This window comes from Odocoileus virginianus, chromosome 7, assembly GCF_023699985.2.
Source record: "Odocoileus virginianus isolate 20LAN1187 ecotype Illinois chromosome 7, Ovbor_1.2, whole genome shotgun sequence".
Classification (NCBI taxonomy): Eukaryota; Metazoa; Chordata; class Mammalia; order Artiodactyla; family Cervidae; genus Odocoileus; species Odocoileus virginianus.
Window position 1 is genome coordinate 38534168 of NC_069680.1, and position 27972 is coordinate 38562139.

The window sequence follows — 27972 nt, forward strand, 5'->3', positions numbered from 1 at the left end:
TCCATGAGGTGGAGCCATTCTGACTTAAGGGGCAGGGGGCAAGCACATTGATGTGAGCAAGGCGTAGGGGAAGCAGAGACTGGTTGCGCAGGGGACATACAGATAGCAAGAGAATAGCCATTTTGAGAGACCTGACCTAACACTCACCCCAACGTACCCTGCACAACCCTTACAGTTTTGTTTTTCCCTTCTTCCGTGAAGGGGGTCGGATGTGTAGAGGTGTGTTGGTCCTTTAATGGACTGGAACCTGGTGGTCCGGAGTCGAGGATAAGAAAGTACGAGAGAGAAAGAGGCTGATATCCCCTGGTTTACGCGGAAAACCAATAGAGTCCTATTCTCAGGGCTCGCGCTGCTGCGCGTGGGCACCGGGCGCCCTCTCCAGTGGGTCTTAGAAGCCCGGGCAAGAAAGTGAGCTCAGCGGGCCTCCGTGCTCCAAGGATTAGCCAGAAATAGAGAGAGAGAGAAAGATAGACAGACACGGGGACCAAAGCTCTGATGGAGCAAAGGTGTTTTAATCCACATGGTGTGGGCACACATACTGTCTTACAAGGTGGTTATTCTCCGCAAAGATAAAGATTAAAATTCCAGACTTACGAAACATGAGACGATCCCTATCACAGAGAGAGTTGCAAGCAATCACCTTTTACTGTAGGGCTCATAAAAAGGAGGAGGGTACTTGTCACCGTAATGAGAAATGCCTGGATTCCTCAGCCCCGGGAAAGGCGTGCCTCTCCTCTTAATTCCTGAATAGTCAGGAATTAATAAGGGCCAGAGGGTTCCTGATAGATCCACAACAGCACACAGGAAGCCTCTTGTTAAATGCTTCCTGACAGAGGTGGACTCCAACCAAATACCACAAATGCAACACAAACAGCAATGGGTAAAGAAGATCAAGAATAAAGGGGAGCCCAGGGTGGGGTTAATTTTTAATGGAAATTCAGAAGAGGATGACAAAGACATCTCACTGAGGACCCAGAAATCGAACTCATTTCACAGTGAGTCTACTGTTGTTGCTTGGCCTATGAATATATTCCTTCTGCTCAAACCAGAGAGGAAATGTGAGCTGTTTATTATGTTTAGACATAAAGCAGGGAAAATTATGACCAGTAAGCAAAATACAAGCAGTAAGAGCAGCTCTGCCAGTGGTGTGGCTCCCGGCCTACAGTAGCATACTGCCAGTTCACCCTCCAGTCCCCATGACAGGTGACAAATAGTGGACCACAGGACAAACAACACACCGCAAAGTTAATATAATGGTGCCTTTCTCTAGTATGGAGACCTGGAGGAATTAATTTTAGGTGGGTTTGGTAGAAGACAGGAGAAATCTGTATGGCCCTTTCTAATCCTATTCCCCACATGACAGCAAACTCAAACCACCTGGGGACTCAACTGTCAGTTCCAGGACCACTTTGTACTATCGTCCTATAGGGGTATATCCTGTGGCAAGGACAAAAGTTATTGTTCTGACCTATAGTTGGCAACGGTCCTTTGGAAGTCAACAGTTGAACTTGGATGGTGTTGACTAGTTGCCTCTGAGTTAACATGGCATAAGCACTGGGACTATTGCTCCAGGGACATTTTCTGCTCTACAGCAAAGCAAACTAGCTATACGTACACATATATCCCTTCCCTCTTGAATCTCCCTCCTATGCCCACCTCCCACCCATCCAGGTCATCACAGAGCACCCAGCTGAGCTCCCTGCATCAGATTCCCACTAGCTCTCCATTTTACACGTGGCAGTGCATATTCATCAATTCCAATCTCCCAATTCATACCCCTTTCTCTGTGTCCACATGTCCATTCTTTATGTCTGCATCTCTATTCCTGCCTTGCAAATCGGTTCATCTGTACCATTTTTCTAGATTCCATATGCATTAATATACAATATTTTTCTTTTTCTAATTTCACCCTGTATGACTGTCTACATGCAGATGGTCAAGAAACACATGAAAAGCTGTTCAGCATCACTACTTGTTAAAGAATTGCACATCAAATCCACAGTGAGGTATAACCTCACACCAGTCAGAGTGGCCATCATCAAAAAAAATCTATAAACAATAAATGCTGGAGAGGGTATGGAGAAAAGGGAATGCTTTTGCACTGTTGGTAAAATGTAAATTGGGATAGGCACCAGTATTCAAGTTCCTTAAAAAACTAAAAACAGAACTACCATATAACCAGCAATCCCATTAATGGGCATGTACCTTGAAAACAAACCATACTTCAAAAAGACACATGCACCCAAATGTTCACTGCAGTACTATTCACACTAGCCAGGACATGGAAGCAGCCTAAATGTCCATCAACAGGTGAATGGATAAAGATGTGTTACATATACACAGGGGAATATTACTCAGCAATAAACAGAAGCAGTATTTGGTCATTTCTCACTTTTATTGATTCATTCCTGAACTTTGTGGCCAATAAAGTGGATTCCTTGGTAGCTATCAATGTCCAAATGGGTCCTATATGTCACACACAGATGTTTTAGATCCTGCATAGTGGTTTTTTGCATGGCTCAAGGCCTTAGGTAGCTCTTTTATGTCTTCCACTGTTGTAATGCATTATAGACTGCAAACAGCTGCTGTTCCATCACAATATATCATTACTCTGCCTCCTTCCATAGCTGGGACCAGCAGCCCCAATATACTGTTTGATTATTTTGCTGTCATCACAGTCCCTGACCAAACCCTTCTAGGTAAATGGTCATGACCAATTCACAAGCCTCTCAGTGAGTTAATATCCCTAAAGCCTGCATCTATAATTGCTTAGGGGTGATGAGTCTGGGGTGTGTATTTTGTAGATAATCCAGCTCCTTGCATTTTGTCTGTATTCACCAGCCATCCTTTTGCAATCAGATGAACCATAAGCACAGGACAGTTACTTTTAAATTGGAAAGAGGCTCCGAGGTTAGCAGGATATCCTCAATGCCATGGAAAGAGAAAGACATCTCTGACAATGGACAGTTGCCACAAGTCCCCACAGGCTGGAGGAAGGCCGTCTTGGGATTACCCCCACAGCTTTCTGTTCCCATCCTTATTTGCCCACATCCTGGCACTCACAGGCATTTTCTCAGCCTCCTGGCTGGCTCAAGAGTTGTTGGACAGCACCTGGAAGGCCTGAAAGCCTGTCGTGGACCAACCTTGAGACTGAAGAAAGAGCTCAATTACAGTGACAGGCATCAGCGGTTCAGTAGATGGGTATGTTACACATGAAGCAGTCCTGAGGCTACACTGCACTGTGTTCAATAGACGATGAGCAGGACACAGCATCCTCTTCCCTGATCAGGGGAGAAGGAGGCTCTGGTTTAGAAGGAGAACTGATATCAACTTGACTCATCAGCTACCTGGGAAACCAGCCTATGGGCCACGTTGCCCATGGCCTCTAAGGCTAATGACCATCAGTTGGGTAGATGTTTTCTTTTAATAAACTAGCAGGTGAAGCCATTCTGACATAAGCAGCAAAGGGCAAGTGCATTCATGTGAGCAGGGTGTAAGCAAAGCAGGGACTGGTCAAGCAAGGGATATACAAAGAGCAAGAGAACAGCCATTTTGAGGGGCCTAACCAAACTGTCCATCCAACATACCCTGCACAAGCCTTACATCTTAGTCCTCCCCCTTTCCTTGATATCCCTGAGGTCAGGTATGTAGAGGTAGACTACAACCAAGTACCACAAATGCAATACAGACGACAGCAGCTAATGAATATTGAGAATCCAAGAAGTAGGCACACTTTGGAGCCAGGCACTTTTTGGGTCAATATATGGAAGTCCAGAAGAAAACAACAAAGGCATCTTGCTGTAGAACCAGCAACCAAACATTTCACAGTAAGCCTACTGTTATCACCCAGACCATGAACAGACTCCTGCTCAGACTAGAGACAAAATATGAGCTGTTTATCAGGCACAATACTGGGTATATCATGACCGTTAAGCAAAATGCAAGCAGTAACAGCATTCTGAATTAACACTACTCCTGCCAGTAGTTTTTGTCCTGCATGCAGTACCATACTGTGTGTCCACCCTCAGTTGCAATAAGTTCAGTTCAGTTCAGTCGCTCAGTCATGTCTGACTCTTTGCGACCCCATGAATCACAGCATGCCAGGCCTCCCTGTCCAGCACCAACTCCCGGAGTCTACCCAAACCCATGTCCATCGAGTCGGTGATGCCATCCAGCCATTTCATTCTCTGTCATATCCTTCTCCTCCTGCCCCCAATCCTTCCCAGCATTAGGGTCTTTTCTAATGAATCAACTCTTCAAATGAGGTGGCCAAAGTATCGGAGTTTCAGTTTCAACATCAGTCCTTCTAATGAACACCCAGGACTGATCTCCTTAATGGCAGGTGACAAATACTGGAGCAGCACTATAGCAATAAATCACAAAGTTAATATAATGGTTCCTTTCTCTAGTATGGGGACCAGGAGGAATTAATTTTAGGTGAGTTTGGTAGAATATAGGTGAAATCTATAAGGCCCTTTCTAATCCTATTCCCCACAAACTCAAACAAATGGACTTACCTGTCAGTTCCAGGCCTACTTTCTTCTGTCTTCTCCTGCGGGTGGATCCTGTGGCAAGGGCAATAGTCCTTTCATGGTCAGCAGTTGAACTCGGACGATGTTGACTAGTGGCCTCTGGGTTAAGATGGCATAAGCACTGGGTCAGTTGCTTCTGGGCTCTGTCCCTATTTTGAGAGGACAGGTTTCCCATCTCAGTTACTGTTTAAATAGCCAAGCAGCAGTGACATTGTAAGGCAAGTGGGAATGGCAGCATATATCTTTTTTACCAGTACATTTCTGAACTTCATGGCCCATAAAGTGGATTCTTTCATCACTATCAATGTCCATGGGGGTCCTGTATGTCACACACAGCTGTTCTAGATCCTGTGTAGTGGTTTTTTGCACCACTCAAAGCCTTGGGTAGGTCTTTTATAATGTCTTCACTGTTGTAATGCATCATAGACTGAAAATAGCTGTTGTTTCATTGCACTAAATCCTTGCTCTGTCTCCTTCCAAAGCTGGGAACAGCAGCCCCAGAATAATTTCAAAATTTTGCTATTGCCACAGTCTCCAACCAAATTCTTCTGGGTAACTGATCATATTTAATTCACAAGCCTGTCCCAGAGTTAATATCCAAAGAGTGTGCTTCTATAATCATTTAGGGATGCTGGGTCTGGGGTATATTTGTATTTTGTAGGTAATCAAGGTCCTTACATTTTGTCTGTATTCACCAGCCATTCCTATGCAATCAGATGAGCCATGAGCACAGGACTGCTACTTTTAAACTATAAAGAGGCTCTGAGGTTAACAGGATATTCTCAATGTCATGGAAAGAAAAATACATCTCTCATAATAGACAGCTGCCATAAATCCCCACGGGGATGACCACCTCGGGATTACCACCACAGCTTTCTCTTCTCATCCTTACTTGCCCACATCTCAGCACTCACAGGCATTTCCTCAGCCTCCTGGCTGGCTCAAGAGTTGTTGGGCTGCACCCCACAGGCCTGCAAACCTTGTAGATGCCCAACCTCAAGACAGAAGACCCCATAGACAGTGGCAGAGACATCAGTGGTTTAGTAGATGGGGTATCTTACATCTGAAGCAAGGCCCTGGAGCGACATCCCACTATGTGTGATGAACAGTGAGAAGGATGTGGCAGGAGTCTTCTGCTCAGGGGAGAAGGAAGGTCTTTGCTTTAGAGGGAGAATTGATATCAGCTTGGCTCATCAGCTCCCAGGGAAACCCACTTGCGGGGCACGTTGCTCTCAGCCTCTTAGGCTAAGGTCGGTCAGGAGGGAAAGTGTTTCTCTTTAATAGCTTAGCAGGTGGAGCCATTCTGGCCTAAGGGTGTGGGGCAGGCGTGTTCATGTGAACAGGGTGTAGATGAGGCAGGGCACTGGTTGAGCAGGGGATATACAAATAGTAAGAGAATAGCCATCTTGAGTGGCCTGACTGTACAATGATGCAATAGAATGTGTTGTGTGCTAAAAATTGCAATGCTCCTACATAATTGTTCTTATGAAGAACCTGAGGCTCAGTTACTTTCACAGGTGAAAATGATAATTAATTGCCAAACAAGCACAATAGGGAGTTAATCCATTGTTTAAACAACCAGACTCTGGAAGCATATTGACACAGTTCAAATCTTGGCTCTTTTACTTGATTACTTTCCTGGGAAACTTTCTCTACTTTTTGTGCCTCAATATCCTTATCCATAAAATGGGAAAATATATATATATATACTCACCTGAAAGAGTTGATCTTAGGGATCAGAAGAGTAAATGCATGCAAAAGTATTATATACTGCATGTGTGTGTGTGCTAAGTCGCTACAATCATGTCTAACTCTTTGTGACCCCATGAAATGTAGCCTGTCAGACTCCTCTGTCCATGGACTTCTCCAGGCAAGAATACTGAGCTGGCAGGTTCTTTATCACTAGTGTCGCCTGGGAAGCCCGTTTTATACTTTATGAAACATAACAAATATTAGCTATCATTATTATCAGCTTCTCATTTCTTCCTTTTATGTACCTTTGACAAAGTAGTGATTATAAAATAAAATTCTAATAAGAATAAATATAAAATTATTAAATTATATGTACATACATACATACATCTTATCAAGACTTTAATATGTGTATAAGTCAAGAAACAATGATTTTTTTAATCCTTACTTAAATGGAACTCTGTAAAGTGAAAAAGCAAGAAACTTACCTCAAAAACACATTGGGATTCCCAGCACTGTGTTTATTATTAAAGTACTTTTGAAGTGTAAAATGCAAAAAAAAAAAGAAAAAAAATGCATTCAATATTACCCTGAAATGTTCTCATAGGAACAACTAGGTATATTTTGTTATGTATACATTAGGATATACAATAGTTTATTAGCCATATAATTATAAAGGTATCCTAAAAGTATGCATATAATTAGGTCCCTGTTAAGAAAAAGCCTTCAGTTTGTTCAGAAATAACCATTTCTTTCTTTCTTTTTTTTATTTATTTTTTTTTTCCTTTAGGTCAGTTAATAAAAACATAGATTGGACTTTAAAAATCTGTTTACTGATATGGTCCATATATTTATTAATTTCCAAAGGTCGTGATGTCCTAGTGTCTATACATAATCATTACAATAAAGAATGGGAAATTTTATGTACTTTATTCATTTAAAAAGATTTCCTCCTACCATTGGAAAGTATTGCTGAAGAATACTGATGATTTAATAATTGGATATAATTTTACATCCACTTTATTTAAATGCAAAAATTGGTTTTTTAAAGCTTTTTATTTTACACTGAAATACAGCCGACTGACAATATTATGATAGTTTCAGTTGAACAGCAAAAGGACTCAACCAAACATATATCTGTATCATTCTCTCCCAAACTTCTCTCCCATCCAGGCTGCAACATAACATTGAGCAGAGTCTCCTGTACTATGCGATAGGTCCTTGTTGGTTATCCATTTTAAATATAGCCGTGTGTGCGTGTTAATCTCAAATTCCCTAACTATCTCTTTCTCCTTTCCTTCCTCCCTGGTAACCATAAGTTCATTCTCTAAGCCTGCGAGTCTGTTTCTATTTTGTAAATAAGTTTATTTGTACTATTTCTTTTTCGATTCTGCATATAAGGGCTATCATATGATATTTCTTTCTCTAACTGACTTACTTCATTCAGTATGACAGTCTTCAGGCTCATCCATGTTGCTGCAAATGGCATGATTTCTTTTTAATGGCTGAGTAATTGTCGTAGAACACTGCTGATTGAATAATTGGATATAATTTTTACACCCACTTTATTCACTTGCAAAAATGCTTAAGTCCAGCTTTTGTAGGTAAATTAGTATCAACTCACATTTTAATATAATAGATTGAAAAATGAATGTTTCTACTTTGTTATTCTACTAAACTCAAAGGTATTAACCTCCAGCCTTCAAATTTTAAGTCTTAGGGCAGGCAAATGGTTATTCATTACAGGATTACAACTCTATGTTAAAAATTACATATTAAGAATAAGGACAGCATTCTTTACATTTTGTGGTGTATGGTTCAATATTTTTAACTTAAATATCAATACACTCTCACATACATTTTCAAAGAACATGGACTTCATTTGATTTCTTTTTGGTATCTCAAAGAACAGCTCATCTAAAATTCTGAACTTGAGATACCAATATTCATATTTTATAGGGTGTGGTCCCATTGAGTAACTCATCAAAGCACTAACTTTATGGAAACATTTTTTTAAAGCTACCTTGCATGTTTACAATGTGATTTATTTAGACTGAAAAAAGTAATTAGCGTCTTATAGTCTGACTATTCCCTCAAATCCCCAAGTGGCTTAAATGTGATTCTCCTATGCATGGGTCTTAGGTTTCATAAATACTGATTTTTTGACTATTTAAAAGAGCAGATTTAAGTCATGCACTGTGCATTGGACACAGCAAATAATGTGATGAATGGAATAATGTGGACAATGTCTACTCATTGGTATTTAGCATCAGTATACTTCTTCCAAATGGTAGTCCAAATATGTTTTATAACTAACTACTATTATTATTAGACAATGATTGTGTTAAATAATATTACTACTATAGGAGAAGGAAGACCTCCCATATCACTGATAATTTTATTTTAATTGTGGTTTTATTACATCAAATTTCACAATTTTATTCTGTACCTCCTTAAAAAAATAATTTAAAAGCACAAATTGCAATTTCTCTTTTTAGTATGCTTAAAAGCATTTTCAAATTATTTAAATTATGTCTATATAGCTTAAACTATTTAGGACTTAGAAGAGAAATGTATTGACATATGATGAAAAGTTATCTGTATAGTATATAAAGATTTGCATGTGATACATGCCTAAATGGATTTTATACATATGACCAAGGGAAATATCCATTCCTTTTAATATATATAGAGAAAGAGAGTCAGAGAGAGACAGTAAGAGAGAACCAAAGGGAATTTTGGAATATATGCATAGATCCTTTTATAAAGGGTATATGACCTTGGATAAGGGGGAAAGATAAGGTGGTTTTTTTTTTTTTTTTTAAACAACCCATTTTAGGATGTTACTACAAATACTCAGGGCTTTCCCAGGTGGCTCAGTGGTAAAAAAAAAATATCCACCTGCCAATGCAGGAGACATAGGAGATGTGAGTTCAGTCCCTGGATCAGGAAGATACCCTGGAGGAGGAAATGGCAAGCCACTCCAATAATCTTGCCTGGAAAGTCACATGGATGGAGGAGCCTTGTGGGCTGTAGTCCATGGGGTTCCCAAGAGTTGGACACGACTGAGCAAGTGAGCACTCACTGGTACTTAATTGGAGGGTACTTGGGTATCATTTGTGACTCCATGATCTTGCTGATATCAACCTTAAATAGAGAACTATGGAAAAGGTTAGTTTTCATTCCAATCCCAAAGAAGGGCAATGCCAAATAATTTCAAACTATCACACATTACACACATATCACATGCTAACAAGGTAATGCTCAAATTCCTTCAAGCTAGGCCTCAATGGTACATGAACTGAGAACTTCCAGATATGCAAGCTGGATTTAGAAAAGACAGAGGGACCTGAGATCAATTTGCAAACATCCACTGGATCACAGAAAAAGCAAGGGAATTCCAGAAAAACATCTACTTCTACTTCATTGACTATGCTTAAAAACCTTTGTCTATGTGGATCAAAACAAACTGTAGAAATGTCTTTAAGAGATGGGAATACCAGACCACCTTGCCTGCCTCCTGAGAAACCTATATACAGGTCAAGAAGCAATAATTAGAACTTGACCTGGAACAACAAATTGGTACAAAATTGGGAAAAGAGTATGTCAAAGCTGTATATTGTTATCATGCTTATTTAACTTCTATGCAGAGTACATCATGGGAAATGCTGGGCTGCAAGAAGCTCAAGTTGGAATCAAGATTTCCAGGAGAAATATCAATAACCTCAGATATGCAAATGACACCATCCTAATAGCAGAAAGCAAAGAGAAACTAAAGAGCCTCTTAATGAAGGTGAAAGAGGAGAGTGAAAAAGCTGGCCTAAAACTCAATATTCAAAAAACTAAGATCATGGCATCTGATCCCATCACTTCATGGCAATGCATAGGGTGGAAATGGAAACAGTGACAGACTTTTTATGTTCTTGGGCTCCAAAATCACTGTGGATGGTGACTGCAGCCATGAAATTAAAATACACTTGCTCCTTGGAAGAAAACCTATGACAAACCTGGACAGAGTATTTAAAAGCAGAAACATCATTTTGCTGTTAAAGATCTGTCTAGTCAAAGCTATGGTTTTTACAGTAGTCATGTACAGATATGAAAGTTGGACCATAAAAAAGGCTGAGTATCAAAGAATTGATGGTTTCAAATTGTATTGCTGGAAAAGAGTCTTGAGAGTCCCTTGGACAGCAAAGAGATCAAACTAGTCAGTCCTAAAGGAAATTAACCTTGACTATTCATTGGAAAGACTGAGGCAGAAGATGAAGCTCCAATACTTTGGTCACCTGATGTGAAGAGCCAACTCATTGGAAAAGACCATGTCTCTGGAAAGATTGAGGGAAGGAGGAGAAGGGAATGACAGAGAATAAGCTTACTGGATGGCATCATCAACTCAATGGACATGAGTTTGAACAAACTCTGGTAGATAGTAAAGGAAAAGAATGCCTGGCATGCTGCAGTCCATGGAGTCACACAAAGTTGACACGACTGAGTGACTATACAACAAAATATAATTCAAATCTTTGAGGCCCAAAGATGTGTGTTTTGCAGGCTTCCTGAGTGGTACTATGTATTTGAGAGTTGGAGGACAACTATGAATACTTGAGTGGCCCAGAATAAATGTGATGAGTGTTAAAGAACTGACTACTCTGACCAGGAGCCTGCAGTGTTACTTAGCAGTGAAATTCATGGTCAGCTTGCAATTCATAGGATCCTTCCAGAGACTGTGGCTTAGCTTCTGGAGTCAAGAGGATTCTGTTTTGATCCAGGAGATACATGATGAGGATTTGGACTATGTCCACTGCTGTAGGAACAGAGAGAAGAGGATAGACATGTCAGATTTTTTAGTATTAAATAAATGATTAAAGAGTGTTGCAAAACATCCTTCTTGCCTCACATTTTACATGTCCCTCCTTCATTTCTCTCTAGTTTTAAATATAAGAAATAGTTATCCTTCCATATCATGTATTATATAATATATAGTTTTGTTATCCTGATCACTTAAGAGTCCATGCTAGGCACATTTTTTTTACGTCTTGGGAAAGTCAATTATTACAAGCACTAACTTTCTAGATTTTTCAAAAATCATTCTTCTGTTTCTATCAGTGTCTATTCTGTCTGCAGTATCTCATTTAGGTTTCCTTGGTCATCACAGGCCCAGCACAGCACCTGCCATAGTTCACCCTTCTTCACAAACTACAACTGTCTCGCCTCTCTAAACTGCCAGAGGATTACCTGCTCTCTCTTCACATTGTCTTCTGGCTCTCATTTCTTTGCCTGATCTGCTGTGCAGATTGAGATTCAGGAACCATCAATGTCTCCTAGGAGTGCCATCAACAGTCTTTGCACACATGTTGCAAATGAACTTTAACTAGGAGCCCCTACACAAACAATATTTTATAGTAAGCTTAGAAAGAGTCATTTTTATGTAGATCATACTGGAGGTAAAAGCATAAATACATGAAGGAGAATCATTGCTAACAGCAAATGCTTATTGTGTATTTATTGTGAGCTAAGTGTTGTTATATAAACTGAAGACAGAAAATGCATGATTTGAAGAGATTTACAACTCTGTTCAACAGGCTGAATGTGTGCATAAGAAAAAAAAAAAAAATAACATTTGAGAAACAGAGGTAAGAACACTAGACACAGCAAGAAAAATTGGATTCAAGCCCAGTTCAACAATTCTATAAACTTCAAAAAAGAATTCAGCCTCACTTTTATTATTTTTAAAATGGAGAAAGTAATACCTATTTTTATAGGGCCCTTTGAGACTGAATATAAAATGAAATCATTCATTCATTTAACAAGTAAGTGTTAAACAGGAGACTCTGTTTCATACATGGTGTTAGGGGATAGGGATTAGAAAAGGAAAATCTGGATTTCCACTTTCTCAGAGTTTATACTTTAGTGGGTGAGGTGAAGGGGAAGAAAAGGTGCATAAGTAAATAGATGGTAAAATTCAAAGAGTGAGACCACCAGTGTTAAGGCCCTAAGAAGAAAAATCTTGGCCTGTTGAAGACACAGAGAGAAACCCCGTGTGGCTGGAATGCTGTGACCCAGATGAAAAATGTGAGAAGAAAGTTGGAAAAGGTGAGCAGTATACAGTTAACATCAGCTCATGTTGCTTAAATTTTCTTTTTAACAGATAATGTATCAAGCATCTTTTGTATATGAATACTCAATATAATAACCTTAAAATATTGAGATTAGCATTATTCTTATTTTACAAGTAAGGAAGTGGCATCTTGATCTATACTACTTCCATATCTGGTGGACTCAAGATTGAAATTCAAACATTTTAGTTCCAAACTTGATGTTAACTTGAGGAAGGAGTAGTCCAATTATAGAAAATTAAGGTGAAGACGACAAGGAGGAGGAGTGAGAAGGAAGGGTAGGAGGATGTGGAGGAGGAGAAGGAAAAGAGGAGGAAGGAAAGAAAACAGTTAAAAGACTGTCTAGCGTGTATCATATATTCTAATTCATGCAATTATATGTAGACATGTATACATGCAGAAATTAGAAAATATAAACATTCGCTTACCTTGAGATGACCATAACATATTTTTAAAAATTAAGTCATAGACAAATGTGTATAGAATGATTTTTTTAGTTAAAAACACATATATAGAGTTGTGCTTTTATATATTTTATACATGAAAAGATATAATCATGGAGATATGTACACATTAAATTTAATAACATTGGATATCTTTAAAGAAGGCATTAAAATACAACATACTGATAAAGAAACTAAAAAGAGAAAAATGGAAAAGTGGAAGAGAGAATGTAAGTACAAGTAACCTTTCTTTTCATCTGTCAGTGGGTATGTTTATAAAATATATGGTATATCCAAAAATAAAAGCATAAGGATTTTGGCATCAGACTGGATGATGAGACTCTTTTCAAGGTTGTAGGTTAAACATTGTGCAAAGTAATTATCATTTTAGATGGAATAATGTGGCATTTACTTTATCAGTTGTCATAATTATTAATAAAATACTGTTAATCTGCAGATTACTGCAGGAAAATTAGGGAGATGTTTTTAATCCATCCTGAGCATCAGTTCTTTCATTATTTCCCACTATTCTTCAGTCCTTGTCATCCCCAAGTCCTTGGATAACCAATATGTAGTTCTTCCATTATATGTCTCTTTGCTTTGATTTTTGCAAGTACCATATGGAAGTTTCTCTGGGTGCAAAAGGGTGGGAAGGGTCATCATCTTATCTTAGACTCAGTCCTTTCCTCGGTGACAATAAAGGACTTTTGGGCTAATTGATTTGAGTTATTTGCTAATGTGTTTATTGCTAATGCATACATTTCTCTAAGTAAAATGATACTATATTCCATTTCATACTTTTAAAATGAACCATTTTAGATTTACTTAGAAAATAAAACTAGTGGTGAAAGTGGAAACAGAGTAGGTGAAGTTATGGCTAAAATGAGAATGAGTTGATCATCTTGAAGCTAGCTAATGGATAAAAGGGAACACATTACAGTATTTGCTGCTTTTGTATATGTCTGATATTTTGTAGAAAGAGACAGAGTGTTAAAAGACTGAGATAAAACCTTAAAAATTTAAACCTTCCATCATCATGGTGTTCAGGTCAGAGCTTACTAGAAATGTTAGAGAAAAACTGAAAAGAATTCTCAGAGTGTCCCTTGGTGTTCTGATAAAATACATGAACAGAAAACTTCCAGAAGTAATGAATAAACCAAAAAAAAAAAAAAAGAGGGGGGATTATCTTTTAGCTGGTGAAAAATGTCTGGAAGGGGGCAGGTGTCTGCTTCCCTGTTTCTTTTTTTTTTTTTTTCCCCATTTATTTTTATTAGTTGGAGGCTAATTACTTTACAATATTGTAGCGGTTTTTGTCATACATTGACATGAATCAGCCATGGACTTGCATGTATTCTCCATCCCGATCCCCGCTCCCACCTCCCTCTCTACCCGATCCCTCTGGGTCTTCCCAGTGCACCAGCCCCAAGCACTTGTCTCATGCATCCAACCTGGGCTGGTGATCTGTTTCACCCTAGATAATATACATGTTTCGCTGCTGTTCTCTCAAAACATCCCACCCTCGCCTTCTCCCACAGAGTCCAAAAGTCTGTTCTGTCCATCTGTGTCTCTTTTTCTCTTTTCCATATAGGGTTATCATTACCTTCTTTCTAAATTCCATATCTATGTGTTAGTATACTGTATTGGTCTTTATCTTGCTTCCCTGTTTCCACTCTGCTGTCCTTAATGTGTGTCTTCACACATGTTAATGTTGTCCTCGTGGTCAATTCCTATATCTCAAAACACCACATTTAAGGCATTACGATGGAAAGTGTGTGTGTGTGTGTGTGTGTGTGTGTGTCTGTGCACGCTCAGTTGTGTCCGAATCTTTGCAATCCCATGAACTGTAGCCTGCCAGGTTCCTCTGTCCTTGGAATTTTTCAGGCAGGAATTCTGGAGTGGGTTGCTATTTCCTACTCCAAGGGATTTTCCCAACCTAGGGATTGAACCTGTGTCTCTTGTACCTCCTGCATTGGCAGGTGGACTCTTTACCACTGTGCCACCTGGGAACCCCAAGAGGAGGAAGAAGAAGGTAACAAAAAGAAGAATATTGCCCACATATGAAAAATAAAACTCTCCCTAGCAAATTTCCATTCCAATGTCCAGAATTTTGTCGTATAAAAATTGCAGGGGACATAAGAAATTTAATTTTAAGCTGGAAACACTACTTTCCATCCTAAACCAAAGTAATATCAGTGGGAGGTTAAAGAGAATGTACACTGGCTGGGAAGGTAGCAATGCCTGCCAGAGTCTTCCTCTCTGGCTATACAACATCCTTAAGCAAACTTCTTCCCAAATTTACAACATAATTCCTCCTTCTCACCTCTCTTATGAGAGACAAGGGCCTGAACTCGAATTTTGTTTTTGTACCTCACCAAAGTCCAGACTTTTACCTTTATTTGAAACAAAACCCAATGTTAAGATTTCTGCAATAATTTAGTTAAGATAACAGGAAATGCTTACAGATTACTAACAGGAGGGCACATTCAGAGGAGTGCATTGAAGAAAAACCTGATCTGTTAAAAACCAAGTAGCAGGATATTGAAAAATCCCAATGACAGACAGATAATGTGAGACTTAACCAAAAAAGTGGAATGTTAAAGAAAATTTTTGGATAGAGACTCACTAGATCTAATAAATACTGAGTGGATGGCAGGAGATCAGGCAATTAAAGAGAGAATCAAAGGTGATGCTTAGGTCTAAATATTCTAGGAACAGGTAAAAGGAAGCTCCCCATTTTTCTCCTCTATAACTTCTGTTATCTCTGAGAAAGGAACAGATTATAATAAGCATTCTTCTCAAGGAAACAATAATATACTCTCTTATTTCTAAATGCTATTCTTCAATTTACAAAGGATTTTTGTGATAATAAATATTATTTATTGAGGGCTTATTATGGGCCAAGTTCCTTGCAAACCACTGCAGTATTATCTTATTTAATCATCAGAGCAATCTAATAAGAAAAAATATGTATTTTTTTCTTATAGATGCAGAAGTTATCTTAGTAAAGATCACACAGCTGGGATTGAAACTCAAATTTGCATTGCTACAAAGGACATGTCCTTTTTCTTTTATACTGCCTCACATACATTATCATTCATATCCACATATATTTGCATTTTTTGTAGATGAACTTTTAACCATAGAAGCACCTCTAAATTTTAATATGGATATGGAAAGTAGATTGGAAGAGAAATTCCCTTCTAGGGAGCTTTGACTACTATCTTCACTTACCCAACACACCCACCCCTCCACCCCTCACTCTCCACTCTCATGCTCTCTGTGCTAGAACAAAAGGAATTTCAATCCATGACATTAAAATTATGGAATGTTTCAGACCTCAAATAAAAAAATATGATCAGTACTTTAAGAGAAAGCAGAGAGTTGAGAAAATGAGAGTGTTTGGTGGAGGTAAAAGCTATTGGACTTAGAACACATTGCTTAGGTCAATGGTTTGCTGATTATATAATTAGCTTCAGAAATCAAATCTTGAATTTAGGATAGTCAAGACATACCCTTCTTCTACTTCTCATTGTTTCTTGCCTCTGCTTGTCCTCAACCATGGCCTTCATTCTGTCTGGCAAGTAAAGGAGAAATCAGAACTTCATAAGGAGAAACTTTATTCAGAAAGAGTTTTCAAAGATAAGAATAGAACCATTGCAACAGGGAGAATGCCCTGCAAGTTTCACTAAATAAAAGGGATTTCTACCTAAACTGTGTTGGAAGTGGATTGAAAGAGTGGCATGATTGATTAGCGGATCAGAGGAAGTTTTGCCCCGAGTCCTGCCTATTCGCAGGAGGGGTTGTGTGGAACAGGCTGAAGATGGGTCAGAGTTGAGGGGTTTGGGTAGGGGAGAGAAATTTAGTCAAATTCTTGTTATCAAGCATTTTGCTTCAGATGATCAGTGGGGATAAAACAGTTCATCTAATTTATGTGAGAGGCAGCAAATATGAATATGGAGGGCTGGTCTTGGCATAGGAAAGCAAGGGGTTGTCCAGGATTCCTGTCATGCAGAAGGGTGGTTCATTGCAGTAAGTCATTCCCAGGAACACAAAGGGGATGAATAGGTTTCTTAACCTTCTAAACACAGTGCTTAGGTAAAGTTCAATGTTGTCCCCTATTCCAGACAAGTTTTCTCTTTGTAGCTGTTCTCCCCAGGCGCACGCTTTTAAAGTTAGCTTCTAAAAGCAAAAGAGATATAGCATTCTTTTCTAATTTGGAAAATTCTAGGCAGGGATTCCAAGATGCTAAACGCCAATATCTGTGCTCAGTGATGATAAGAAATTATGATGTAAAATGTCACTCCACAGCATTTGGGTAGAAGTGTTTGGGTAGCAGTGGTTGGGTAGAAGTAGGAGGTATCATAATTCATCCTTCATCTGTTCGAGGATTCATTTTCCTTGAGGGAAGAAAACACAATTAGAGCTGGTCGGATAATAAATTATTCTGAGCAACCAAAGACAACAGCTACTAAAGTCCATGATACTTTGTTTCTTTATGTTTATTTTGTAAATTTTATTTTGAATCATGTACAACTGGGAAATGATTTACTGAAACCTGAAGACACATAGTATCTCCCTCAACAGCTAAGTATCTTTGATATTTGAATGCCTCCACACATCTCTCCATTGTGAGTGGCAGAGCTGTGCTCACTTCACTGTGCACAAAGATGAATGAATGATCACGTTGCCTCAGCCTGCCTCTTCCATTATTCAAAGGGGCTCTGTGTGATACTGACACTTTAAACTAGTCCATGAAATAGGGTTCAGTCTGAAGTCTTATATTACATTTAAGACATATAGCTTGTTGTTATTGTAGCTACTCTGTGCCTAATGGGAAAACAGAAACAGTTATTCTTGAAGAACTATAATACTATATATGAGAATAATAAATGACATATCATCAATCAGGCATGTGTAACATACGAATGGTTTATATTATGTACTTTCATAACTAATGTTTTTCAAAAATGTAAAATTAGACTCTCAAGTGTTTACAAGAGAATTCTCAATGAGATTTTTCATTCCCATTTTGCAGAGAAATTAGTAATGAGTGAAAGGGAGCACTTTAAAAATAGATCCCTAAAAGTGAAAGGAAAACCCAGAATTCTGCCTTTTCAGGAAACATTATACCAGGGTCACTTTGATTTTTACATGTGAAAATCTAATTCACTGAACTGAATTTTGAAGCCTTTGGAGACTTGGAATCTTTAAGAAAGGGTGTTTTTTTTTTTTTTTTTTTTTTAATGTTTTATCAAGGTGTGTCCTAAAGTACTAAAAACTAGTCACTAGTAAAAATGTACTTGTTGAATCTTTTCTGCACTTATTTTGGTACTGAAAAGTAAAAATAAGAAAGTTAACTTGCTCCTTAATTGTCACCAATGCTTCCCATAATTTTCCCCTCACAATATTATAGGAATGTGATAACTTTCTTTACTTAACTTATTAAGAGCATTTTACTTGGTAAGCACTTATTCTATAAACATAATGTATGGGCAGAATTATTAGATGATAGTTTAGAGTTTTTAAAAAACTATGTAGATTGTTGAAGAAATGGCTCAAAACCTGAAAAAAAGTAAGTTTAAATACTGAATTTACCAGTTGATATGTGAACTTGCCTAACTTTTTTAGGTTATTTTTGTTTATTCTTGTTTTGTTTTGTTTTATTTTAGAGATACCATGCGGATTTTAAGAATTTTAAAATATACAAAGAACTTGGCATGGTAGTCTAATAGCTATTTGGTAACTATTAAAATTCCATCTTACATTTTGAACTTTTCCTACAACATCCCTCATTTTTTTAAAAAATAAATTTGAAGTGATCTCTGCTACCTGTTTGGAATTTTATTTTATTTACTTTTAATTGAAATGTAGTTCATTTACAATGTTGTGCTAGTCTCTGCTATTCAGTAAAGTGATTCAGCTATGCATATATATATATATATATATATCTTCTTTTAATATATATATATATATCTTCTTTTAATATATATATATTATTTTCCATTATGTTTTATCCCAGGAGATTGAATATAGTTCCCTGTGCTATACTGTAGAAATTTGTTTATCCATTCTATATGTAATAGTTTGCATCTACCAACTTCAAAACCCCAGTCTATCCCTCTCCTTCTACCACCCCTCTCCCTTGTTAATATAAGTCTGATCTCTGCATCTGTGTTCCACTTTGGAATTTGATTGTGGCTAACTGAATTTGCTATATGTACCTCCAAAGAAGAGGCTGCTGCAAGCTGGTTTCTTTTATATGTACCTGTATTTCCTAAAGCTCCCACTTTGACGAAGGCCATACTGTTGTCACTAAAGAAATATATCCTGGCCAGGAGGTGCTAAAAGTGAAACCACCACCCAATGCTGCTGGAGGTGAACCATCTGGAATCTCATGCAATTTTTGAATTCTGGAGCCTTCATTTCACTTTTTGTCTTTGAGAAAGATGCTCTGTGGAGCATCTGGGTAAAATATTTTCTCCTGATTTTATGTGTTCACAAACTCATTTGTTTAGTAATGCCAGAAAACATGTACGTTGAAAAAGACTCTTTCTATAAAATCTTCAGTATATGTGATCAGCCTTTCAACTTTTACTGCTCTTTCAATACTTTGGTGGAGATTTGTAAAACTACTCTACCTCAGATATTCTGATTCACCTGATCTAGGATGGCATGGCTTGTATCTGCTTTTAAAATGCCATGACTGATTTTGGTATTCATCAAAATTTAAAAGTTCTTGTTATTACATCTTCAATATGAAACTGAAGACATATGCTGGCTTCTTAAAGGGATTAGAAAGTAGAGATGCACAACTACAAAGATTCCCAAATATTAATACTTTAATACTAACAGTCAGGTTTGTTCCTTGGCTCTTGACCATTCAATATTTCTCTATAATTAAGTGTAAATAGTATTAAATGTGTCAGAGTAGCTTAGATATGATCCTAATGCTCTCCCATTTTGAATTTCCTTTTTAGGGTAAGATTTATAATTAATTCTTAGCATATGTCAGCTATCAAACTTAACATTTGGCATAGATTACCTGGGATGTTAATTGTCCTTATCTGATAACTAAGGGAAGTGATGCTAGTGGGGTTAGTTGAGGATTGTTGACAGAATGTCCAAATTCATATTTGTTAACAAGGTGCATAAAAAGAGTATCAGTCTGATTCCAGTCAATTACAAATCTTCATCTCCCTCTTCTGAACGTGTCATCCTCTTCAGGGGTCAAGTGAAAACTAAATCTAACTTTTGACTCTGTTCTACCTAATTTCCAGCATTCTTCTTTTCTATTCTTTCCACTAAGGTCCTAAAACTCTCCTTTATTGAAGGTCCAATTTCTAGCCTATTACTTATAACAGAGTTTTTAGACATTCATGAAAAGAAAGTTAAACTTACCTGTTGGGGACAGAATTAAATAACTGTGGTACATTTATTTAGAGGACAAAACATATCAAAATGATGTATAATAAAATCTCTTACAGTATAAATTGTAACTATTTATAAGAACTTGTAGTAAAGTTTCTGTGAGGTAGAAGCATACAGTAGTGGTACTTATAAATCTCCATAGTATACAGTCTCTGAAATATGCATATTTCTATACATTTATATATCTGTCCTGTGTGTATATGTATGTGTAATATATGCATGCCAAAATTACATACTCTAGGAATTTATAAACGTACATTTTATTTGAACAAAATTATCATATGAAAGGCTTCTTTGATAAATCATCTGTCAGAATAGTGTTGAATTGTGTAAGAAATATGGAGCATTGCAAACAAGTATAATTATTTTCAGTAGTAATTTTTTATAGAGTAGAAGAGCAAATATTTGTGATTTTTCTGTAGCCATCCGAGATATCTTAAAAATAGTATTAGGTATAAAAGACACATTGAGAATTGTATTTTCTAAATGTTAGGACTTAATCTTGAGAAGACAATGTCAAGAGTTATTTGAAGATTTATTCACTTGATTAACATAGGAATGTCATTATCTGAGAACAACAGAAGATAGTAGCTTGACAACCTGTTGATCAAGAGACAATGTGACATGATAAATAAGCATAGAAAATAGAAATGCAGCTTAAAGTATCTTAGCTCTTTCAGAAGTGAAAGAATAATGCAGGGGATGATAAAGTCAGTGCAATACATAACAATTATTCTGGTGAGCTATAGAATCTCTGCTATTTGAGTAGATGACATGGAAAGTAAAGAATAAACTCTTCTTATTTCTTGTTAAGTTCAGCCCAAACATAACTGATTGTTCTAATAGAAAAAAAAAAAAAATCAGTTTTGTGTTGTTAGTATTTGGCAGTGAAAGATTCACAAGCTTCTTTAATATTTTCGATCTTAACAGACCAACCACCAAACCTGACCCAATCTTGGCAACAGTTTTAACAATTTCACTGTTTTTGATTGTTTCCTGGATTCTTTTTTTGATGGGGTTATAATTTTAGGTAGTTAAACTTTCTTTTTTCAAACCTACAACTTTTTATTTCATCATTTGATGACTCAATTTTACATTTGAACACAACAGACGCTTTAGGATAAAATGATTCTTTTTTACTTTTTAAGAAAACTACATCCTTTTCTTTTGCATACAAAATATATATATACTTATATATATATTCAAATATATGTTAAATTAGCCATATGAACATGAGTTTTGTTAACTAACTTCTACTTTACAGAGTGAAATGGGATTTAATACTGACACATCAGCAAAGCTAATAATACTATGCCTAATGGCCACACACACTATTTTTACAACTTCTTTAAAAGGCAAAAATGAAGACATTTGAGAAAATGGCCCAAAGAAATAGCTAGTTACTCTGTAACTTACAAAAGTAAGAATCAAAGGAATATGCATTAAAGCTATATTTGATAAACATATTTTAGTACCTACCTTAGTTAAAAATAATCCAATTAGCTAAGATGTGTTTGTTAGTCACTCAGTGGTGTCCCACTCTGCAAACCCATGGACTATATAGTCCACCAGGCTCCTCTGTCCATGGAATTCTCCAGGCAAGGGTTGCCATTTCCTCCACCAATTAACCAAGATAATTAACTTAACTTAATATTAGTTCAAAATTATATTCTATTAATATAGAAATGGTAGTTAGAAATGCAATTTTATCTAACTGAACACAAACTTTCACTTTTTTTTTAACTCTACGTGGAAGTAATGTTAGCCTAATTTATTAGGAAATGGTATAAAAAGTGTAGGAATTTTATATTAACTAATATTTTAGGGATAAAAGTACAGATTTTATTTAAAAATAAAATAAAATATACAATATTATGTTGTACTCTTTAAAATCAGGCAAAATAGCTGCATAAAAACCTAAATTATCAAAATAGCCTGGCTTGTCTAAGAATTCACTTTAATAACACAACCTTGGTTTATTTTAGAAAATTCTTATCAGCTAAAATTTTCAGTAAGAAAAGTTTTTTGGGGTATTATATACATTTTAATTGTTGTTGCTTTCCCAAAAAGGGTAACAGGTCAAGAAGTTCAGTTTCTTTATATTCTGGATTCAGTCTACAAAACCATGTTATATATTTATATATCTAACACCTTCTAGCAACTTTTGACCATGATTTTAAGAAGAGATGGAGACTGAATTAACATGTGGATCCTTTTATAAATTTGACTAGTCAGGTACCTTTAATAATAATACAAATACTTTCTTTTGTAATTATTTTTACTAAAAAACACTACTTCATATGTATTTAAATAACCCTTAGAAGGCTAATAAAGTAAAAGTTGTCACTGTAGTGATTTCTTCAGCTCAGTTCAGTTGCTCAGCCATGTCCGACTCTTTGTGACCCCATGGGCTGCAGCATGCCAGGCCTCCCTGTCCATCACCAGTTCTCGGAATTTACTCAGACTCATGTCCATTGAGTCAGTGATGCCATCCAACCATCTCATCCCCTGTCGTCCCCTTCTCTTCCAGCCCTCAATCTTTCCCAGCATCAAGGTCTTTTCCAATGAGTCAGTTCTTTGCATCAGGTGGCCAAAGTATTGGAGCTTCAGCTTCAGCATCAGTCCTTCCAATGAATATTCAGGACTGATTTCCTTTAGGATGGACTGGTTGGATCTCCTTGCTGTCCGAGGGACTCTTAAGAGTCTTCTCCAACACCACAATTTAAAAGCATAAATTCTTTAGCAGTCAGCTTTCTTTCTAGTCCAACTCTCACATCCATACATGACTACTGGAAAAATCACAGTTTGGACTAGACAGACCTCTGTTGGCAAAGTAATATCTTTGCTTTTTAATATGCTGTCTAGGTTGGTCATAGCCTTTCTTCCAAGGAGCTAGCATCTTTTAATTTCATGGCTGCAGTCACCATCTGCAGTAATTTTGGAGCCCCCAAAAATCAAGTGTCTCACTGTTTCCATCATTTCCCCATCTGTTTGCCATGAAGCGATGGGACCAGATGCCATGATCTTAGTTTTCTAAATGTTGAGTGATTTCTTAAGACCTTTGAAATGCTCTGACTTGTAATATAAACCAATTTAGCATGTAGGTTATCTTTGTGGAATAGAAAATCCCAAAATAATAAGTAAGTATGGCAGTTGGCTTCCTATAAAGGAAAGCTGGATTTGGTAAGCAAGCAAGTAACCCTACAGTTCTCTGAGCCCCTTGCTGACTCAGGCTCATTCCCGTTTACCACTCCACTGCTACCATCTGGCCCTTGTTCACCTGATCTTCAGTGGCTGCTTGAACCCGTCACCACACCTACGTTCCAGGAAAGAGAATGGAGGAAAGAAGAGAAATGACAAATCCCCCAGGTCTCCAAAGACCCTTTCTGCAAGCTTTACATACTACAGCGCTTACATCTAAATAGTTAAAACTTGACCCCAAAGTCACCAATAACCGAACGGGGACTGGAGGGTTATATGGTCTTTTAGATGTATAAAGCCAAGAGGTTTCACAGCTAAAGAAAAAGGGAGTAATGGTCATTTGGTGGTACTGAGTGACCTCTAACACATGAAATTATCTATGCTCAATCTAAGTTTAACACCATGAATGTAAGCCAATTACTTAATTATACATTTAAAAAATTATAAATTAGAAATGTTACTCTAAAAGGCCAAATTTTCTTAATTTTAAGAACATAAAATAGAAAGTATTAATAGACTCCAAACATTAATGAAACTACTTACCTCAGATTGCATCTTGAGCTCTTCTGGTTAGAACTGAAACTCAGCCAAAACCCTGCTTAGTACTTGAAATTATGTGCCTGGAACTTGAACCCAGCCAAGGTCCACAGTCTTCCAATTGAGATCACAGACCAGGTTTTAGGACCTAATGAAGCTCAGGTTCTTGATTCTTTCATCTAAGAAAGAATCAGTTAGAGACAAAGTAATAGATAAGAAGTGGGTTGTCCATAGAGAAACACATTCCACAGGCCCAGTGTGGGCCATCACTGAGGGCAAGTGTGGCCTTGAAATGTGGTATGGTTAGCTTTTATGTGTTTGTTCTAAGTTGCTTCAGTTGTGTCTGACTCTGTGCAACGCTATGGACTGTAGCCTACCAGGCTGCCGTGTCCATAGGATTCTCCAAGCAAGAATACTGGAGTGGGTGGCCATGCCCTCCTCCAGGGGACACTCCCGACCCAGAGATGGAACCCACGTCTCTTACATCTCCTGTATTGGCAGGCAGGTTCTTTGTCACTAACGCCACCTGGGAAGTCCAAGATTTCATAGATTGGTAAATTATAGACCAATGGGTAGGAGGATTATTCCAACCACTTTGGGGAAGGGGCAGAGGTTTCCAGGAATTGGGTCACCTCCCACTGTTGATGGCAGGCCTTGGAACGACATGGCACCTCTGGGTGTGTCATTTAGCTTACTGATGCGTTACAATGAGTGTATACTGAGGATCAAGTATGATCCTTAGATGAGGATCAAGGTTAGTGGAAGTTGACTGGTCTGCCACCTTGGGCCCATTTGATTCTAATCAACTTATGTTGTGTCTTTGGGCTATGTCATTCTTTCAACGGTTGTGCCCTGCCTTCTTCCCTCCTGTTTCATTAATACTCCAATATAGTTCTCTTCAATATCTACAAGCATGGCCCTAAATCTCACTATAATAAAGAACATATACTCATTAAGGGAACCTTTTTGTGTCATGTGTTTTCAATGATCTCTCAAGGCTATGTTTGCAGTTGTCTTCTTGCTTGACAGAATTAATAACAGACAAGAACCTGACCAGAGTGCTGACCAGATTCTTGTCTCACACCAGTGGAACTCACTGAGCACTATTTAGTGTTCCAGTGTTATTGTGGCTTCACATTCTGTGTTGCTTAGATTCAAGTTACTAACTACCTGATTGGTCTGACTCATGGAAGTTGAAAGTCAGCTAATTCCAACCACTGTGCTAATCAATGACTAAACTTTAGAGTTGGTATGACTGATAAGATATTTAAATACCTTCTCATAGAACCAGTAAAGATTTGTTTCTCTCATAGCTTTGTCTTTGTTCCAACCTTTAATGTCATTGAACTACAAGAGACTTTTAAGAGTTATTTCAACCTCTTGGATGCTAGGGTATGCTTTAAGAACATGTTTTGCCAAATTTATGGAGAACCATTCTTGTTTCAGAACTGAATATAAATTGTAGTCACACATATGGATGCTCCCTGCTGAGAACTGGACTTTTGAAAAATAAATGGCTAAGAACTCATGTTCTGTAAAAAGGTAAAAAGGCAACTCCATCTGTTTTTTACTTCAGGCTAAAAGTCTCCAGCTTGTTTCTTCTCATGAATATATCACAGCTGAAGTCTAGCAACTGGCTAACATCTAACTACATAAGAAATAGAACCAAGTGGCTTTCCATTTCTATTTTTCAGGGAACAAAGTTTCTCTCTCCTAGGAAGAGATACATATAAAGTATAGCAAGAGGTATGAAATTTTACTTTCCCCCCCAAAATATTAGATATAGACTCCATCACTATTTTCAATATTCAATTTTGACCTTACTGCAATATGGTGCTTTTAAAATGTAAAGAGGTTCAGTTGCTTAGCTGAGAAATTGGATTCCCATGTAGCAATTTTGTAAACCCTTTCTAGGGACACATTCTCAGTTAATGGGGTCCTTTAGTTTCCTCAGGTAATAAGGGAAATGAAAGATTCTGGCATACAGAAATGTACAATTTTATTATTCCAAAATTCTGTCATGAGCATTATTGGCAGAAATAACCTTTACTCCCTCCAAAAATGGCTATTCTGAGCAAAATTTATTAAAGAATTAAAGGTCTCCTGTTGTGAAATCACACAACCCCAGCCCTGATTCAACTTCATCTGATAATTATTACAATTAAGGGTCTCTTCATAGTTGGAGTCTTGTTTTTCCTGTGGTCTTGGTTTTTATACCTAAGAAGTTTGGCCTGAGAATCACTATTTACACACTTTCATTTTTACTATCATCAAATACTGTTTGAGGGGCTGAATGTAACTCCACTGCTCTTCAGGATGTTGGTAAAAGCTTTACCGAAGTGTTGATCATCAGTTAGTACCATCAGTGAATACTTGTTGGAACTTAGAGATTGTTGCAGTATAGAGATATATATTTTTCTCTTTGATTTTATCTTTGTTTTTCTAATTCCCTACACTGTCATATAATTTCTGGTCATGAATCTATCTACTTCTATTGATTTTAAATTTATCCCAAAATTCAAAGAAACCCCTCTCTTTCTCCTGAGGAGCTGGAATTGATTTTATCTCACACATCTCATCTCAGTTTATTAATGTGACTTTTTTCTGATTTATGGCTGTTAACTCTTCTTCTCAGTGCCTTCTTGACTGCTAGTACTTGTGAATTTTTCATTCAAGATACTCCAGATTTTCTTTAAAGATTCTTTCAATTCATGCGAACAGTATTAAAAAAAATAAAAAACATATATTTATAGAAACTGCTGCTGAAGCCTCTAACCAGGCAAGTGGAAGCACTCTGACTTGGGAATTCCATTAGGAATGTATTAAAGGTTGAAAAGCACTATTAGATCTTTGAGTGAGTCTCCTGAGAGAGTGAGAAGGAAAAGCAATCTTCTTGCTTCCTTCTTAAAAAAAGACACTTCAGTGCCTCTCTACACAGGTACTGTCAAAGAGCCAATTTGCACAACTGTCCCTTATTATGTTCTGTTCACCTGCTAGACGTGTGAGTTTTTGTGGATTTTAGTTGTTGTTACTGTTGCTTGATTGTTTTGTTTCCGTCTCTCAAAAACAAACAAAAAAAATCATCACTGCCTTTCTGTTCAATTCTAAGGGCAAGAATCACTTGCAACAGCAAAGTTGCAATATTGGATTGTCTAAGCTATTTTTCTTCTCTAAAGGGGTGAGGGAACATTTCTAAAGATTGTGGATAACATAAAAAGTAAAAACAAACAAGTTTTGGATAGTAAGGAGAACCATCTAAAGTCTAACATGGTACAGCAGAAAGAGCATAGTTATACAAATGAATCAGACTTTAAGTTTGTATACTAGCTCATCACTGAACAATTGAATGCTAATTTCCTTATCTGTCAAAAGAGATTCACAATATTTAGGTGATAGTGTGGATGTTAGGATTAAATTTAAAATGTTTTTGAGTCCCTGGCATAAAACAAAAACTAAAATAACAGTTTCTTCTCTTCCCCACATTTTTGGAATTAGAAGGGTAACTTTCAAGAGGAAAAGTGGGGAAAAAATAGAAAAACTGTAGTGAACCAGTTGGTCATCTGATGCAAACAACTGCCTCATTGGAAAAACCCCTGATCCTGGGAAAGATTGAGGGCAGAAGGAGAAGAGGGCATCAGAGGATGAGGTGGTTAGATGGCATCACCGATGCAATGGACATGAACTTGGGCAAACTTCGGGAGATGTTGAGGCAAAGTGAGGCCTGTCATGCTGCAGTCCATGGGGTCACAAAGAGTCAGACACAACTGAGCAACTGAAAAACAACAAGTAAAGTAAAACTCAAAAGTAAAACTCATAAATTCATGCAAATGGGAAGATTGAACTGAAATTTAATATTAAGTCCTCTCTCTTCGGAAAGGTGTTGCTGTAAATCTCACATCAGTGTAACTTATTCTTTGTCCATCAAACTTAATCTCGAGGCATTTGACCCTCCACATTTCAATTAAAATTTTATCTGACCCCAAACAGATTCTATGGATAACATTCTCTAAGCTTGCTCTTTCT

General features: G+C 37.4%; 1 protein-coding gene and 1 long non-coding RNA gene across 8 annotated transcripts in view; one reads left to right on the forward strand and one right to left on the reverse strand.

The window, feature by feature from the left end:
* PCDH15 (protocadherin related 15) overlaps nucleotides 1–27972 on the forward strand; it is a 1725758-nt gene that overhangs the window by 1110608 nt on the left and 587178 nt on the right. The window lies entirely within an intron of this gene.
* Nucleotides 16495–25000, reverse strand: LOC110146281 (uncharacterized). Its single transcript, XR_002316484.2, has 3 exons — nucleotides 24912–25000; nucleotides 23956–24128; nucleotides 16495–17180 (listed from the first exon to the last, which is right to left on the reverse strand). It is a non-coding gene; the product is annotated as an uncharacterized lncRNA (long non-coding RNA).